Source organism: Peromyscus eremicus, chromosome 8a (assembly GCF_949786415.1).
Source record: "Peromyscus eremicus chromosome 8a, PerEre_H2_v1, whole genome shotgun sequence".
NCBI lineage: Eukaryota > Metazoa > Chordata > Mammalia > Rodentia > Cricetidae > Peromyscus > Peromyscus eremicus.
The window spans coordinates 83,215,482-83,232,656 of record NC_081423.1 but is presented as its reverse complement, the minus strand read 5'-3'; the positions used below and the strand labels follow the sequence as shown (position 1 = coordinate 83,232,656).

General features: G+C 47.5%; 1 protein-coding gene across 1 annotated transcript in view; it reads left to right on the top strand.

Annotated features, from left to right (window-relative positions):
• Positions 1-5,410: 5,410 nt before the first annotated feature.
• The window catches only part of Stat5b (signal transducer and activator of transcription 5B), a 72,596-nt gene continuing 60,831 nt past the window's right edge, over positions 5,411-17,175 (top strand). Inside the window, exon 1 of the mRNA XM_059271799.1 lies at positions 5,411-5,566. The gene's annotated coding sequence lies outside the window, so the exon portion shown is untranslated. The remainder of the gene's footprint in view (positions 5,567-17,175) is intronic.

Genomic DNA, 17,175 nt, shown 5'->3' with positions numbered 1-17,175 from the left:
AACTCACCAAGAGAACACAAGGCTGCCCTGCCTGAGGCACAGTGACTGTCCTTTGTTTCTGGGAATAGAGGGAAGGGAGGGAGGGTGGGGGACTAGCCCGGGTGGTGCGGTGGAGGGTGGGAATCTTGCTTGCTTTGCCCAGCTGCCATGCCCACCTACCCAGAGGGGAGGGTGACAGGTCGGGTACTCTGGACACAGAGAAGAGGGTGCAGATACTATCCTGGGCGCCCATCTCCTCTCTGGCCAGGTGGGCAGGAAGAACCCTGCGCTTTGCATACCCTGCTCACAGTAGGCATAGGCCAGAAACATGGCGGGAGAGAGAGGAATGGGCAGGAGTGGGCTTGGCCAAAGTTCTGAGCAGCCCAGACCGGCCTGGCTTTGTGTCCTCAGCCTGATGACTATCGGTCCCTCTTCCCGCTGAGCTAGTTTACCCTCCTTCCAGCCCAACAAGAACTCTTTTGTGCCTTGACCAGCCTGTACCCGACCTCAAGTCTTCTGGGGGTATGTGGGACCTGCCACCCCCCAGGGTTCTGCCACTTTCCTTTGTTACAACTCCAAGGGGGTTTCTTCCTTACTGTCTGTTTCTCATTATCCCTGGTGTCTTAAATCTCCATCCCACCCACATCGTCCTTGCCCGCTCCCTGCGCTCCAAGCTTCAAACTAGGGCTCCACTGTCCCAGGAGCAAATGGAGACCATGACATCAAAAGAAGGCTGAGCCCATGCTCCAGCCCTCTGCTTTGGCTTTGGGCCTGTCCTCCACGTACTGCTGAGCTCAGCCCCAAGCATGGCTTTTCCCTTCACCCTTGGCTTCAGCCACCCTAGCCCCTCTGCGTCCCTTTTCAGCCCTAAGCCTTTGCTCCCCCCATCCACTCACCCGGAACACCAGGGTTTCTTTGGTCCGTTGCTGAAACCCTATTGGTTCACAGAGTCTTTGTCATCTAGAAGAAAACACCAAGTCTTTAGAGTCCTGATACAATCCTTGGCTCTGCCACGTGATCTTGTGCAACCGCGTCTACCTCTCGGAGCTGAGCACCCTCTTCTGAAAACGGAGGACAGCAAGACCCATCTGCAGTCAGGAATTCTGTTAAGACTCAACCACAAGACCAGAAATGGTAGCATCAGGGAGACTGAGACAGAAGTGCTTGGGCTACCTAGTGAATTCACGGACCCCCTGGGCTGACCCTGTCTCAACAAACCAGCCAACCAGCTGGTCGACATTCAGTCGTAGTGCCTGGCACTGTGTGTGTTGTGTGCTACTGTGTGTGTTGTGTGCTGTTATGTGTGTTGTGTACTCCTTCTTCCAGTCCTAATCCGTTTTTTTTGTTGTTGTTGTTGTTGTTGTTGTTTTTGTTTTTTGAGGATTGTGTCCTACTGCTTATTCATAACAGGGGCTTTATACATATTTATTGGATCAGAAGGCTCCTAAAACAGCTCAGGGCTTCCTGAAGCTCCAAGTTCAGGGCATTTCCTGGATCACTCTCTCCATCCTAGAGGCCCCCAAGGGCTCTGCCTTTCACAGTCCTGGCCTGTGCCTGCTCACATCTCACTGACCTGCCTTCCAACCCATGGTGGTGGCAGCGGCGGCAGCAGCAGCAGCAGCAGCGGCAGCGGCAGCAGCTTCTTTACCTGGTGCTGGCCTGACTTTGGAGTTCCTAACCTGCCCTGCAAGCTGGCGAGATACTGGCTGTGCTGGCACTGTTCTTTCCTCTGCATCGGCCACACCCTCCTTGGTTAATGCACCATCGCCCCAGGACTCTGGGTGTAGAGGGCATGGTGACCCTGTCCCAGGAGACACGGGGGCCCCAGAGCTTTCCAGAGAGCCACCCCTTAACTATTCCTGGAAGGATGCCCAGATAGGTGAAGTACACAGGTGCCAGATAGGAGTGCGTGAGAATCTCCAGGTGGTGAGTCCTGCCTGGATCTGCACCTCCATCACTCCCCTCCCCTCCCGACTCCTCCCCTCCCCTCAGCAAAAATCTGCTCCCTCCTGACCCAGCAAGCTGGATGGGACTAAGCTGAGAGAATAAAAGAAAGCAAGCTTTTATTGCATGCCTTCCTTAAACCAGGCAACATGCTTAGTTGGTTTCATATGCATGTTCGTCTGTCTGTCTGTCTGTCTTTCCAACTTTCTTTTTGCTGGGCTTAAACTTGCAGTGATCCTCCAGCCCCTGTTTCTCAGGGGGATTGCAGAGATGCCTCAGCACACCCAGGCACATTCCCTACCTTTTCCTTTAAAACAAAAACATCCAGGATGGAGAAATGGCTCAGAGGTTAAGAGCACCGACTGCTCTTTCAGAGGTCCTGAGTTCAATTCCCAGCACCCACATGGTGGCTCACAACCATCTGTAATGAGATCTGGCACCCTCTTCTGTGTACATAACAAATAAATAAATCTCTTTAAAAAAATCCATATAACTGACGTTGGCAAAGTTAGATGAGGACCTAACTGTTAATCTTGAACTGAAGCAATCCTGAATCCCACCAGAGCCCCTGCCAAAGCATTGGCTGTGACAGCTTCCACAGGCCCAAGGACACTGGGGTCTCTGCTGTCCTGTCTGGTAAGTGTCTGGCCTCCTCTCTGGCTCTACGGGCCTGCTCTGACTTCTTCCCATATCAAAGAAGGGAAATTTCCAGGAGTACCCTTCCCTGGCTAATGTGTGGCAGGTGGTTCCCCGGGGCCAGACTGATTTCTGGGATCCAGAGAAGTCTTTAGAGGGAAGCCACATAAACATGGGTATCTGGCTGAAGGGGATCATGGTTGTGGTTTCAATTACGTTTTAAGAGAATGGTCTCATGATCTCCCTGTGGCTCTGAAGGAAGGATGTGAAATGAAGGAGCTGTTCTCTGTGGCAGCCGCATGGTCATCCCCAAGCATGAGGAAAGGAGGTTCCAGTTAGTTCTGCCTGAGAACTAGAAGGATGTATAGCCACAGGCCTTGACGCTCTTCTTTGCAGTCTCTTTGTCTCTTGGTCAGGCTGGAGTGGACTGGGAGCTGCCCACAGTGGTCGTCTCTGTACCTCCAGGTATCTTTCTGGAATCTTCCAGGGTCTCACTTTCTCATTCAATTCTCTTCCAGCACTTTCTGTGTCCTAAGATTGATGTCTTCACAACTTAAAGAAGCATAGTCTTATGATCCAAAGAAGAGATGTTCTGGCTTATCTGAAGAGTCAGGCAGGGAGGGAGCTGTCGGACCTTTTCCTCCTGTCTCAGAATGACAGCCTTCTGTTTTGCTGAGGTAGCCACAGGACAGTCCATCCTTCGTGTCTCCAAACGCAGGACTAACTGGCTACCTAGTGAGCAGTCAGAGATGAGCCACGGTTTTCCTGAAGAGAGTGGTAGCTGAGTTGAGTCCTAGACCTTATTCAGTCTTAGAGAAAGGGCTTTAAATCTTAGCTCTTATCAATAACAATAATAGTTAGCAGAAATATAGTGCTTGACAGTGTGTGAAGTATCTCCTGTCTCTTAGCTTACTTGAGTCTCAGGATGCCATGAAATAGACAGTATTGATATTACTATGTAGTGAAAATAGAGATCAAGGCAGAAAGATGTTCACAGTGGTATGAACTGTTTTTGGACCTTGTGCTCTTGATATGTACATAGTCCCTGTAGTTTCCTTTTCCAAGTTATAGCATATTTACTGGGTGTCTACACAGGGCTGGGTGTGGGTGGGGGGATTTAAAGGTGAACAGGATATTGTGTCTGCCCTTGACTGAGAAACATGCTAACCAGAAATTGTTCTTCAATACAAGAGGTATGGTGATAAGGCATGGCATGAAGCGTAGGGTAAGAAACAGGAGAGTAACAGTCATAGTGCCTAGACTCTAGGCCTTAGAGTAGCAATCTGTGGGCCATGACCCCTTTGGGGATGAAAGACCCTTTCACCGGGGCTGCCTAAGACCATCAGAAAATACAGATATTTACATTACGATTCATAACAGTAGGAAAACTACAGTTATGAAGTAGCAACAAAAATCATTTTATGGTGTGTGTGTGAGGGGTCACCACAACATGAGGAACTGTATTAAAGCGTCCTAACATTAGGAAGGCTAGAACCACTGTAAGCATCACACAGAAGGGTAGGCATTGAGAGGCCAGGAGTGTGTTCCTGGAAGAGGGGACAGCACCCGCACGCAGGCAGGTATGGAAGCTTGAAAGGAGGAATGTGCCTGAAGTTTTAACACATCATAAGCCGGCTGCGGGGTGGGGGATGAGGGGCGGCGACAACCCGGGACCCAGGGCCGCTGCTTCCATCCAGTTTCCTGCTCCAGCTCCAAGCTCCCTGCCTCTGTTTTGCGCCGAGCACTGTGATAGGTGTTGCTCAGCCTGTGAGGCAGGAGCAGAAGGACTCTGTGATCCGTTGTAGTCCCCCAAACCTTCGTGGCTGGCGTTATTCTTAACGTGAAGGGAAGACTGCTGGGAAGGGGAACTGGGAGAGCTAGCCTCTTGATTAAGCTTGGCTAGAAGGAATTTCAGCTGAACAAATGGTAGAGAACCGGTGTTCTGTGTGTTTGTGTGGGGCTGGGAAGGGGTCCTCCCTCTTTTGCCCCTGCAGCTGGGTTTTTTGCACCTCCGATGTGCCTTGCTTCCGGGCTGGCCCGGCTGGCCCTTGGAGGGTTGCCAGGGAAACCACTGGCCAGCTCCGGAGATGGAGCGCAGAAGAGTGGGTGACTCAGGTTGCCTTCTCTCACACATAACAACCCCTCCCCACCATCGGAGAAAGGATCATGGAGACCCTCTACCCCTGGAGTGAACATAGACGGCCCTGGATAAACCTGTCACTCCCGTAACCTGGACTAGTGGTAGCCGGCAAAAATTCCCAGGGAGGAAGGCGTCTCCCTTGTGCCCCATAGATTCACCCAGGGGCAGTCCACCGATCCAGTCAGCCCGGTCCTGCCCGTGTCCGTCCCAGTGGTGCGATAGGGCCCTGGTTTAAGCCGCCCTCTGGGGAACAAGCCCGGGATAATTATTGATCGGGGTTACTATGGACTTCTGCCCTCGGCCTGAGAGCTAGAGGACCGGGAACGTGGGCCTGGTTCCCAGCAGGAGGGAGGTGGGCGGGCCGTGGAGGGTGGAGGGGTCCAATCGCCACGACCTCAGCGGCCAGCGCCCTGGAGTGGTGGTCGCCCCCACCCAAACAAAGCAGCGTGCGCCGGGCGGCCAGGCACGGGCTCGGCCAGCAGCGGGAGCGCGCGGCGCAGGCCCGGCCGAGCGCGCCACCCCGCCCCGCGGCGCGCAGAGGGTTCCGGGGCCCCACAGGGCGGCCGCGCAGGGGGCGCGAAGGGACCTCGGGGCTGGGAAGCGCGCGGCTGGGAGGAACCAGGAAGCAGGGCGCGCTCGGGGCTTCGGGGCGGGCGCGCGTCCCCGGAGCCCAGGCGCGAGAGCGGCGCGCGCGCCCCCGCGGGCCCCGGCGGGAGGAGAGTCGGCGGCCCAAGCCGTCACCCCGGGCGGGGAACGAGCGCTGGCGACGACGCGCGGAGGTCCTGCACGGGGAGGGAGGGAGCGAGCGGACGCGAGAGAGCGTGCGGGGCCGGAGGAACCGCTGGCTCCCGTGGGGGGCAGAACGAGGTAGGAGCTGCGTCCGGCGTGGGGCCGGGGGGCCGGGGAGCCCGGGCGGCCCCCCCCCCCCCCCGTGCTCTTACTGCCTTGAAGCTGGCCAGGGCCGCGTCGCCGCCATCGCTCCGGGGCCGTGGGGAGGCCGCGGGGGCCGCGCGCCGGGCGGCGGCGGAGGGGCCCGGGGCGCTGGCGGGGGGCGCGAGGGGGGCGCGCGGAGGCCGCGGCGGGGGGCGCCGTGGATGCCGTGGAAAGTGTTGGGCGCGTGTGTGTCCTGGTGGGTGTGTGAGGGACACCCCCCCTTCCCCCGAGCCGATCCCCCTGGGAGCGAGGTGGGGACTGCTGTCGGCCGCCCCACACCTTCCTGTTGCAATTCTGAAGAGTCTCGGCTCTCTCCCAGTTTTTCCTCTTATTATTGTTATTATTATCCCTCCCACCCCCACCCCCAAAAGTGGGGTGCCGGAGACTCTGGGGAGAGAGATGAGCCGGAGGTGCTGCCCAGTGGGGTGGGGGGTATTAGCAAAGCTTCAAGAAATAGCGCCTTATAAGGAGTCAAGACAACAAATACGAACATTTTGATAAGGCTCTGGGCTGCGGGATCCCACGTCAGGACCTGCCAGGCCTGGGCTTGTACGTGTGGTGGTGGGATGCGGGCTGTTCTCTCTCTCTCTCTCTATCTCTCTCTCTCTCTCTCTCTCTCTCTCTCTCTCTCTCTCTCTCTCTCTCTCTCTCTCCCTCTCTCTCCCTCTCTCTTCCTCTCTTTCCCCACCCCAGCCAGGGTTGAAGAGTGAAAAAAAAAAAAGTGCCCCTGGTGTCGGGGGTAGATATGGGGAGTCGGAAGGAGAGCTGTCTTATCACAAAAGCTGGTCTGAGGCTAAAGGAATCTGGCAAGATGGTCAGAGTGATCAAGACAGAAAAAAAAAAAAAGAACTTGTCCGGAGCAGGAGGCGTTTGCAGACACTTGTAGCCAGCAGTGATGGAAAAGGCGAAGAAGAAAAACAAGCGGGAGAGCTTAGGAAGCTGGGATTCATGAAAGCCACACGGATTTTAAAGGCAGGAGATCCGATTCTCTTTCTCAAGGACCTATGCCCACATTTTGTGCTTGTCTTGCTGGGGGTAGTAATTTGCATTAAATAAATAGTGGCAAACTGGGTTATAGAATCTTAGATTTGGGGGAAGCCTCCACCCCCCGGGATTATACTACATTCTTTTATTGTAAAAAACGAGAAAACTGAGGCCCAGATAGGTGGAATTAGTTGCCAGCTCAGGTCACTGTCTAGTAATTTAGGGACTGACACTTACCCTCAAGGACCCATCCCCTGCAGTGAAGCAGATCTTTGCCTAAGTAGGATCTATAGGCTGTTTATTGTATCCCTTGAGAGGGCTAGTGTGTCACTGGGCTGATAGCTTTGTGCAGCCTTGTTGTAGTGGCGTTTATCATCTGCATGTATCTTGGGTTTCCAAATCGGTTGGATAGCTACCTCGGCCACAATAAGCTTTCACCTGTTGAGTCTACATTATCTCACGTAGTTTTGTTACCATTCAATTGGGATATAGGACTTTACCTTTTTGTTTTGTTTTTCGAGATCGGGTTTCTCTGTGTAGTTTTAGTGACTGTCCTGGATCTCGATCTATAGACCAGGCTGGCCCCGAACTCACAGAGACCTGCCTGGCTCTGCCTCCTGAGTGCCAGGATTAAAGGTGTGCGCCACCGCCTCCCGGCTGGGGCTTAGCCTCTTACCTGAGAGTTGTTTGATGCTCACTGTCTATAGGGTGTACTTCATTTATGTATTATTTATTTCCTGTTTCTCTGATTTCATTTGTGAACACTGAATTGGTTTTGAACCTTTTTAGTTGGGGGAATTCTGTTGATTGGCCCTGGCTATGTTTATGTGTTTGTTTGGTAGCAAAATTTTCATCCCTGTGAAAGAATACAGTTGTTAAAATTGATGATGCTAAATGGGAAAAGGGCTGGTGGTTTTAAGAAAAAAAATTCACCATACAGCCCTTAGTGATATATGTCCGTCCAGTTAAAACATCACTGTACCTCTGGCCAAGTGTCCCTGGAGGCTGGCCTGTTTCCTGTAGGTGTGGAGGATGTTAAGTTCAAGCACAAGTTGAAATACAGTGAAGGCTAAAGTTCTCTCCGTCTCTTCTTCTCCTCGTCCCTCCCATCCCCTTCTTCCCCCTCACATCAGAAAGAAAACTAAAACAAGGGTTGATTTCTGTCACTTAGCAGTTTGGTGATTGCAGAACTCGGAGCTAAAATCCTCCAAAAATCTTGGCTGGACCCAGTGATCTCTCCTTCTGCCTCATTCTTGCCTTCCCTGTTTTCTTGCTTCTGCCAAGAAGCTATTAGAATATGTTATGTTGAGTTGAAGACGGGTATGTGTACTTCATAATATAGAGAGGAGGAGGAAAGGGTACTATCAATGCTTGAAGTATTACAACATAAATACTTTGGCCAACACTTCCTATAGGCTGACTTCTCATTTCACCTCCATTTTCTTATGATTTCTCTTCTTCCTCCTCCTTCTCCTACACAAAGACCACATCAAGATTAAAAGTATCACTTACTGCTTCTTGGTCCATGTTTAATTTTTCTCTCCCAACGATGTTAGAGTTAGTCTGTGTGTGTGTCTGGCTTCTACAGACAAATCTGCTTGCTGTAGTTCCTTTGGCTTACGATGATGTTGGCAGGTGGTACATGTGGCCTCACAGCAAAAGGAAGGTGATTAAAAAGAGTTTAATAACATGTTTAGATCTGATGTTAGTTGGAAGTGGACTCAATGGAAGCCTCAGTGTTCTAGCGCCCTACAAGGTGTGTGTCTGCAGAGTCATCTCGGATGTGTGGACTCCGTTGTGTTGACGTCTTGCCTTTCTTTTGGAGTGCAGGTGGCCCATAGAATTCCTACAAAGAAAGCATGCACACTGAAGACAGAACAAAACCCCCAGTTATTTTGTTGTTGTTTGAGCATTCGAGAATTATTATTTTTTTAAACTACCAGAGGATAATTCCAAGTTACTTCCAACTACTGAGTTCTTCTGAAGACTCTTCTCCTACTGTGTGTAGTGACATTTCAGAGTCCTTTGACTCAGGAACTTCTGTCTTCCTATCCTTCCTCACCCTTCTTCTCCAGCTGCCTTCTCTGGTTTTTGGGTTTGGTCTTTGCTCTAAAGGAGGGCATGGGGGTGCGTGCTTATAATTCTGGCTGCTAGGGAAGCTGAGGCAGGAGGGTTCAGAATTTGAGGCTAGCCTGGGCTAACAATCAAGAATCTGTCTCAACATAAGAAAAAAGAATTGGGCAGGGGTGTGTGGCTCAGTGTCTACATGTGGCTCTGTGTCCAGTCCCCAACGCCAACAGTCTCAAAGCGCCGCTGTCCCCACACCTGCCATATTTAAAGGAAGAGGTTTCCTAATTTTTTTTTTTTTTTTAATTTTTGAGACAAAGTCTTACTCTGTAGTCTAATCTGGGTTTGAATTCGTGACATTCTTCCGGCCTCAGCCTCCCAAGTACTGGGATTAGAAGCATGAGTCAACAGGTCTACCTCCATCTTTTTTTTTTTTTTTAATTTTTGTGAATAAAACTGTTCTAACACCAGAAGAGCCTTTTTCCTGTAGAGTGGTGTGAACTCAACAGTTCTGTACTTATTTCTGGGAATAAGAAAGTCAGATTTAACAATCTAGTTTCCATTGATTACGCAGTTTTTTTTTCTCTTTTTCTTTCTTGCCTTTTCTTTTTTGTACATTTAAATTGTAAACATTATGGTGAAATTTTAAAAAAATTTAATTTGTCCCCAGTTATAATGGCTTTATTTGAAGTAAAATATTGACGATGGATATGTTATTAAGGATAACTCTTTACTACTTCAAACAAACAAACAAACAGCAACAAAAACCAAGGCGTGTTGGAGATGACTTGGTGTATCAAAATCTATGCTCTTTTTACTCATCCAGAGAAAGGAACACTGCGTGTGTGAGATCTTTAGTTGACACAATGCGACCCTCACTTTGGTGGCTGCGTGTCTTACATGGCATTTTATTACTTTGGTTAGTTTGTCAGCACCCATGACTTCCTTGGAAGGTATTTTTTTGAAGTTTGCTTTCCTTCCCCCCCCCTCCTTTAAATGGCAATATTGGAGTGGGGGGTGCTTCCTGTTTATATTTTCAAAATTAGGTCCACATGTTAACTTCTCGTGGGGTCATGATTTTACTGTAAACACGCAAAGACAAGCGTCAGATGTCATGTGCTTTGTCTTTGACTGGCTGTCCTGCTTCATGGAACAGCATCACTGAGCTCACTCCAAGACCCAGTTGGGAACACAAGGCATTCTTGAATCTTTTCCCATCTCTCTTCAAGGCGGAGCACTTTTGGAAGGAGCCTTAAGCAGCCACCACAACAGAGGCACAGTTAGTGGAGAAATGGGGCCGTCGTCAGCTCTGCTCTCCCGTGCCTGGAAGTCACAGCATGAAGTTAGAGTGGAATGAGGGTGCTCCAAGGAGGGACTGCCCAGTGTGGAAGCCAGAGACCCTGGTGCAGCAGCTCTAGAGGCTTTCCCAACACACAGTATTGTGGAGGATGAACTAAGGACCGAGGGAAAGGCAGGTCTAGAAGTAGCTCTCTGGAGGAATCACCCTCAGCCTTAAAGCTCTTGGTTGATCCTCTGGGATGGCTGTCTCCCCCCACCCCCCGCCCCTCCCTCTAGGTCAGTGGTTCTCAACCCGTGGGTCGAGACCCCCACGAGGGCGCTTGATCCTTTCACAGGGGTTGCATATCAGATATCCTGCATATCGGATATTTACACTACCGTTCACAACAATAGCAAAATTACAGTTGCGAAATAGCAATGACATGATTTTGTGGTTGGGGACAGGGGACACCACAACACGAAGAACTGTGTTGAAGGGTCTCGGTTAGGAAGGTTAAGTATCACTGCTCTAGGGTCTTATGTAGCCCAGCCTGGCCTTGAACCCTGTAAGTAGCCCAGGATGGCCTTGAACTTCCGATCCCCCTGTTCACCTCCCGAGTGCTAGGATAACAAGCTTGCACCATCAGACCTGGTTTGACCCAGTGCTGGAGGGCTTGATGAATGCTAAGTAAACACCCTACCCATTAAGCTGCATCCCCGGACCCCCTCAGTGGTTTTTCTAGAACAAGTCCCTGTGAATTTCAACGCTGGAGAGTTATGTGGAGCAGTGGGGAGGACTCACGGTGTTGTTTCTGTTTCCCTGTCTCTTTACTAACTTTCTTCTAAATAGCGTAATGACTAAATAGACTCGGAACTGACTCGGCTGCTGGTGTGTCTGTGGTTTCAAGGCAGTTTCTCTCTTCTATATTTTTCTTTTGGATCACAGTTCCAAAAGAAGTAGCACTGTGGCATGGAGCAGAGTTAGGCATAGTGAAATTTGCAAAGGGAGTTAAGCCGCGGAGTACCTTGACCTCCTATTCCCTCCATACCGGTGTCCAAGAAAGAGCAGGTTTAAATTTGTCTCACAGGGTATTTTCTTCTTTGGGTTTAATTACAGTAATTACTCCCATTTCCCCTTGTATTGTGCCATGAAGATGGAAAATCCGGGGACTGGTTGAGGAACCAGTTGTCTCTTCCCACCCGAACTCTTGCTAAACCTACTACGTCTTCTCTCCATTAATACTTCCATTGCCTCTGGCACGCTGAAGAGCCCTTTAAAATTCTTTGCACATTTCTGTTATGAAGAGAAATAGATGCATATTCTATGCACTGCTAGGTTTTTTTTTTTTGAAGTACTTGTACTGACTCATTTTAAAAATTATACTAAGATAGAGAGTATGGTTTGAGAGCAGTAATGAGATTCTCAGAAAATATGAAAACTTTCCTTTCTGACTGGTTATAGAAAGGTTGGGGAAGACAGGGGGAAACACATCAATGAGCAGTCAATTATTGTTATTTGTTGGGATTAATTTGGTGACTAACAGTTTCAGTGCCCATTGGGCTAGTAGATATGAATTTGGCCTTACTCTGTAGCAATAATGGGACAAACCTAGGCTTTTCTGATATTGCTTGTTTTTCCCTGACAGGGGATTTCTTTGCAGATGGGGATCCAGGACAAGGTTGCCAGTCATAGCCACATGTGTGATTTATATTAAAAATAATTGTGTAAGGCCAGGTGTGGTGGCACATATCTTTAATCCCAGCAATAGGGAGACAGAGCCGGGGGAATCTGTGAGTTTGAAGCCAGTCTGGTGTACATTGTGAATGCCAAGCAGCCAGAGCTACATAGTGAGATCCAGTCTCAAATGTTCTTGTTATTTATTATTATTATTATTATTATTATTAAATATTGTGGGTTACAGTACTGTATAACATGGTCTTACAAGTAGATACACTAATTATATAATAATTATTTTGCCATCCTTTAAGAAATAAACAGAAAATTAAAGAATACTTTATATCCAAACCCAGAGCTGGATAAAATGTTTCAATGCCCTAAATTCATAGAAAGATTATGAAAATAGCCGGGCGGTGGTGGCACATGCCTTTAATCCCAGCACTCAGGAGGCAGAGGCAGGTGGATCTCTGTGAGTTCAAGGCTAGCCTGGGCTACAGAGCGAGTTCCAGGAAAGGCGCCAAAGCTACACAGAGAAACCCTGTCTTGAAAAACCAAAAAAAAAGAAAGATTATGAGAATAATACCTAATGCTTACTATTCATGTTCAGTGTGTCAGACAGACACTGTTACAGGGGTGTGTGTGTGTGTGTGTGTGTGTGTGTGTGTGTGTGTGCATGTGTATGCATGTCAGGTCTTAGCTTTTGAGATAGGACTTGTCACTGGGACTTGGGGCTTACTGACTGGGTTTGGATGTCTGGCCAATGGTCCCCAGGGCTGGGGTCCTCCTTTCTCTGCCCTCCCAGGCTGGGATTCCAGATGTGCACCATCATGCCCGCCTCTCTTATGTGGGATCTAGGGATTGAACTCAGGTCCTCATGCGTGTGTGGCAAGTGTTTTGCATATGGAGTCATCCCCCAGCTCCCTATTGCTTGTGTTTTATGATCCTCAGAGGAATGGATAGTATCTCCAGATAAAAATGAAGAAATGACCACAGAGAAATTAAGTAACTCATCCAAGGTCACACTGCTTGTAACCACAGGACTCGGGCTAAACCCTGACCCATCCTTAACCACTGTGCTCAGGGACAGCAGCCACCTGCCGCTTTGGAATGACACAGTGTTTCCTTAAACCTGCTGTTTCTTTATTTTTCCATAGGAGGGGAGTTATAAGCTCCCCTTCAGCCTCTGCATACAGACAGAAATGCTTTGTGCTATGTAGTAGCTTAGTTGATGTGAGATATGCCTCCTTACAGAGAACAGAGTGTCTGGCTCACTTTATTTACAATTTCAGTTCGAAGGACTTAAGCTTCTGTTCTTGCTTCACTGAAGCTTTTTAGAGCTTTCAATTACAAATTTCTGAAATACAGCAATTTAAAAGTGTTACTTATATGGGGTAACTTCTTTTAAAACAAAGTATGTATATATGTGTCTGTATTTTTTTTTAAGATTTATTTATTTATTATGTATACAGTATTCTGTTTGCATGTATTCCTGCAGGCCAGAAGAGGGCACCAGATCTTGTTACAGATGGTTGTGAGTCACCATGTGGGTGCTGGGAATTGAACTCAGGACCTCTGGAAGAACAGCCAGTTTTCTTAACCTCTGAGCCATCTCTCCAGCTCCGTGTCTGTGTGTTTTTCTGTGCAAGTGAGTGCAGGGCCCAAGGCCAGAGGCGTTGGATCCCCTGAAGCTGGCGTTGTAAGCTACCTCATGTGGGTGCTGGGAACTGAACCAGAGTCTTCTGAGAGAGCAATGTGTGCTCTCAACTGCTGAGCCCGCTCTCCAGCCCTTTGGGGCATCTTTTGAGGGAGCTGAATGAATTAATGTGCATTTAGACCAAAGCAAAGGCCAATAGAAGTTCCCCAAGCTGGGAATTGGATGTGACATTAAATCTTAGAGACAGAATTCACAGCTCTGAAAGGATGTGACACAAATTAGGGAGTTCAAGTCACAGTGGAGAAAATCTGAATTCCCTAGGCAGAGTCTACCCCTCTTCAAACAAATAGAGGATGTCAGCATCTGTGATTGTTACTGTTACCTTTGACCGGTTGGATTTTCTCTGAATGTTGACAAAAGTTACATTGTCAGTGGAAAAACGTTAATGTGAGATGTCTGTAAGTCAGACTTTCCCTAGGCTCTCTGCAGTGAGAGCCTCCAGCTCAAGCTGTCCTCTCTCTGTGTTTTCCCTCCTCTGTCTGCTACCTTTGAAAAACTTAGTGGGGTTTTCCAACATTTTAGGTGAGAGTAAATGAGAAAGGCTGTGAAAACTCACTCATGTCTCAAATGAAAAGCCTGTAGAAGGGAGAGCACGGTTTGGGGATGTGTAGGATTTTAAAAGTCCAGCCTAGGCCAAGTGTCTTGAATAAACTACACTCATATCATTTATTGGAGTACAACAACGTGCTTGCCGCAGAAGGGAAACTCAGGACAGTTAATCCGTGAAATTACTAAACATCGGACTTTATCAGTCCTAAAATATGTGCAGGATAGCTACAGTTTTAAATAGGCAAAAATGTTCTCTCAGAAATAATGTTACTGTTTTTATTTTTATGTTTTTGAGCAAGGGTCTCACTATGTAGTCCAGGCTGACCAAATACTCTCAATGTAGCCTAGGTTAGCTTCCAGCTTGTAGGAGGCTCAGCCCTCTAAGTTAGCTACTACACTTCTCTTAGAGTCAAGCCAATTACATATTTTGGTTTTGTTTAATATATTTGTGTGTGTGTGTGTGTGTGTGTGTGTGTGTGTGTGTGTGTGTGGCTAGAAATTGAATCCAGAGATTTGTGCACATTAACCAAATCAAGTACTCTACCACTGAGTTCTGTTGTCAGGCCCTGGTCATGTTTTAGGCTTGGGAAATGTAGCAAACCTGAGAGTTGACGGGGATATACAGTTGTAACAGAATGAACAGTTTACTTCCTGGGTTAGTGTCTCAGGACCCGGTTTGCAGTGAGACTCAGCAGGCATGGAAGACTCTCCGTATAGGTACCTGATGCAAATGTCCCCTGCCTGACTTCTTCTGTGGCTGTTGTTTTAGTCTGTAACGAACATGTTTGGAAAACCTGAATGTGCTGGTATTGTCCAGATGAGTTGATCTCTCAGTGAGTTTGAGTAAGTATCAGGCACCAATACTGTGTCGTAGCTCATGTCCGTCGCCCCTCCTTCTAACTGTTGAAGACCTCAAGACAAAATAGAAAATATTTGGCTTCCTGAATGACATGACTGTAACTCACAAGTGAGCCGGCGATGAGGTGTAACCCTCTGATTTTGCAATACCAGAGCAGAGCACGTAATGTCAAAGGGTTGGGCACTTAAGCAAGATAACCTACCACCACAAGACTTGGGGTTTTGCCCCAACAGTGTGCCACTTGGGGTTTTAAGTTTTAATTTATTTTTTTAATCTTTTGTGTGTGTGTGTGTAGTGCTGGTAATTGAACCCGTGGTTTCATGCATATAAGGCAAACATTCCAGCAACCGGACTATATTCTCAGTAACTGATTTTGCATTTGTATTACCCAGATAGGAGATACAGTAGAGGTCTGTAGTGAGCGTAAGCTAGAAAAGTTATGAAAAGGAATGACATTTGGAGAAGACAAATGTAGATTTTATGAAATAATTTATAAAAGGAAAAAATATATTTGAAGACAAATAGTAAAACAAAACAAAACATTTACACTCCAAGTGTCAGAAGTCAAAATGATAGCCTAAGAAAAAATGATGCCTTCATGACAGGATTATAGATTAATATTCATGATGTCTATATCGTTTATATAAATAATAAGGAAAAGATGGACCCTGAAGCGGAAGTAGGACAAAGAGAAACATGGCCAATATGACACAAACAAAAAAAGGTGAGCAGTGGGGAGGAGGGGAGGGGAGGTGGGGGGAAGGGGCCCGGAGAAGAGGGGAGGGGAAACTGTAGTCAGGGTGTAAAATGCATAAATTCAATTAAAAAAAAATCAACGTTTTTGAGTTAGATCTACAAGGACTAATAATATTACAAAAATACAGTGTTTGGGGGTGAGGGGCTGGCACCCTTGGTGTCTTGTGGCCTAAACGGTCCTTGGCATGTCTGTTTACACAATGTAGTGTCACTTGGCTATTTCAGACCTTGTCATAAAACTATTTAATGATTACATAAAGTTCATAATACATTATTAAGTGAAAAAAAAAAAACAATTTGATACATGCAATTTTACTTAGAAAAAAACCACAAACAAGTCCTGAAAGTGATTTCTGCTTGCAGGACTTCAGGGCTTTGGGCGGGGCATTTTCTAGACTCTTCCATCCCTCTGTAGCAAACGGATAACAGCCAGTATTTTTTGTTGGCTGGTTTTAAAAATGGCTTTTCTATGTTGACTCATCTTAGAATATAAAACTTGTTTTTGTTTTCAGTGACGTTTCTGCAGAATGTCTACCAGCTGCTGCTGTGGGGCATTTTCTTGTGGAAGGGCTCTGTGTAAATCGTCTTCGTTGTAGTTGATATTTTCAGAATTACAAGAACGTGAATTTGAGGACAGAGTTTGTTGCTGTTCTTGGTGAAATGACTTTTTTTTTTTTTGGTAGACACTGTTGAATCATACTGTTTTGTAAATATAGTAAATGATATTGTTTTATCTGTGCCCGTGCCTTGCCAAGCTACTGTTCATTTAGTGCTGAAGATGTGTACGTGTATTTTTCAACTTTTGTGAAATTGGTGTGTCTTGTGTGATATTTCCATTGTTTTGAGTTCGCCCTCCCCCACTCTCTCTGTCCACTCTCCCTGCCCACTCTCCCTGTCCACTCTCCCTGCCCACTCTCCCTGTCCACTCCCCCTGTCCACTCTCCCTGCCCACAACGACACCTGAGAGCTGGCCCACCTGGGCGGCTCTTCCCATTCCGTCCGTCTGTCCGTCCGTGGCTTCTCTGCCTGTTTATTGTACTCACTTGGGAACGTCTGCTAGGGACACTCTTCAGGGAGTCTTTCTTGGCCATTTGTCGTTGCCGATACCTGAGGCTTGTGTTCTCCCTTGACTAGACCCACGTTGGTTTCTTTGTAACTTTGAAGAGCGACAGAAGAGAACTAAGAATAAGTCGCAAGGTGATGTCACCAAAGGATTCTGGAGCACAGCTCTCCCAGGCTTATCACAGCGGATCGAGCGTGGTGCCCACTGTATGGAAATGCTTTTGAGCCAGCAGACCTGTTCATTTCATTGAAAATAACTAGAAGTCTGTCTTCCCTTGAGTTACGCTTTATAATTTATTGTAATGGAGTTTGCTATACTAGAATTTTATTTTAATCCAATTTGGGCAATAATAAAATAAATCACATTCATTCCTTTTAGTGCTTTTCAAATCTAAATCCATGATATTTAAAATACATGAAAACAAATATTTTTATGTGTTGAAGACAAAAATTGACTTTTTTTTTTTCTCATTATGTAGCCCGGGTTGGCCTGAAATTTGCTGTGTAGACCAGACTGGCCTCCAACTCACAGAGATTCATCTACTTCTGCCTCTTGCTCATGTTCAAAAACAAAAGTACTGTTATTGACTTGGGGG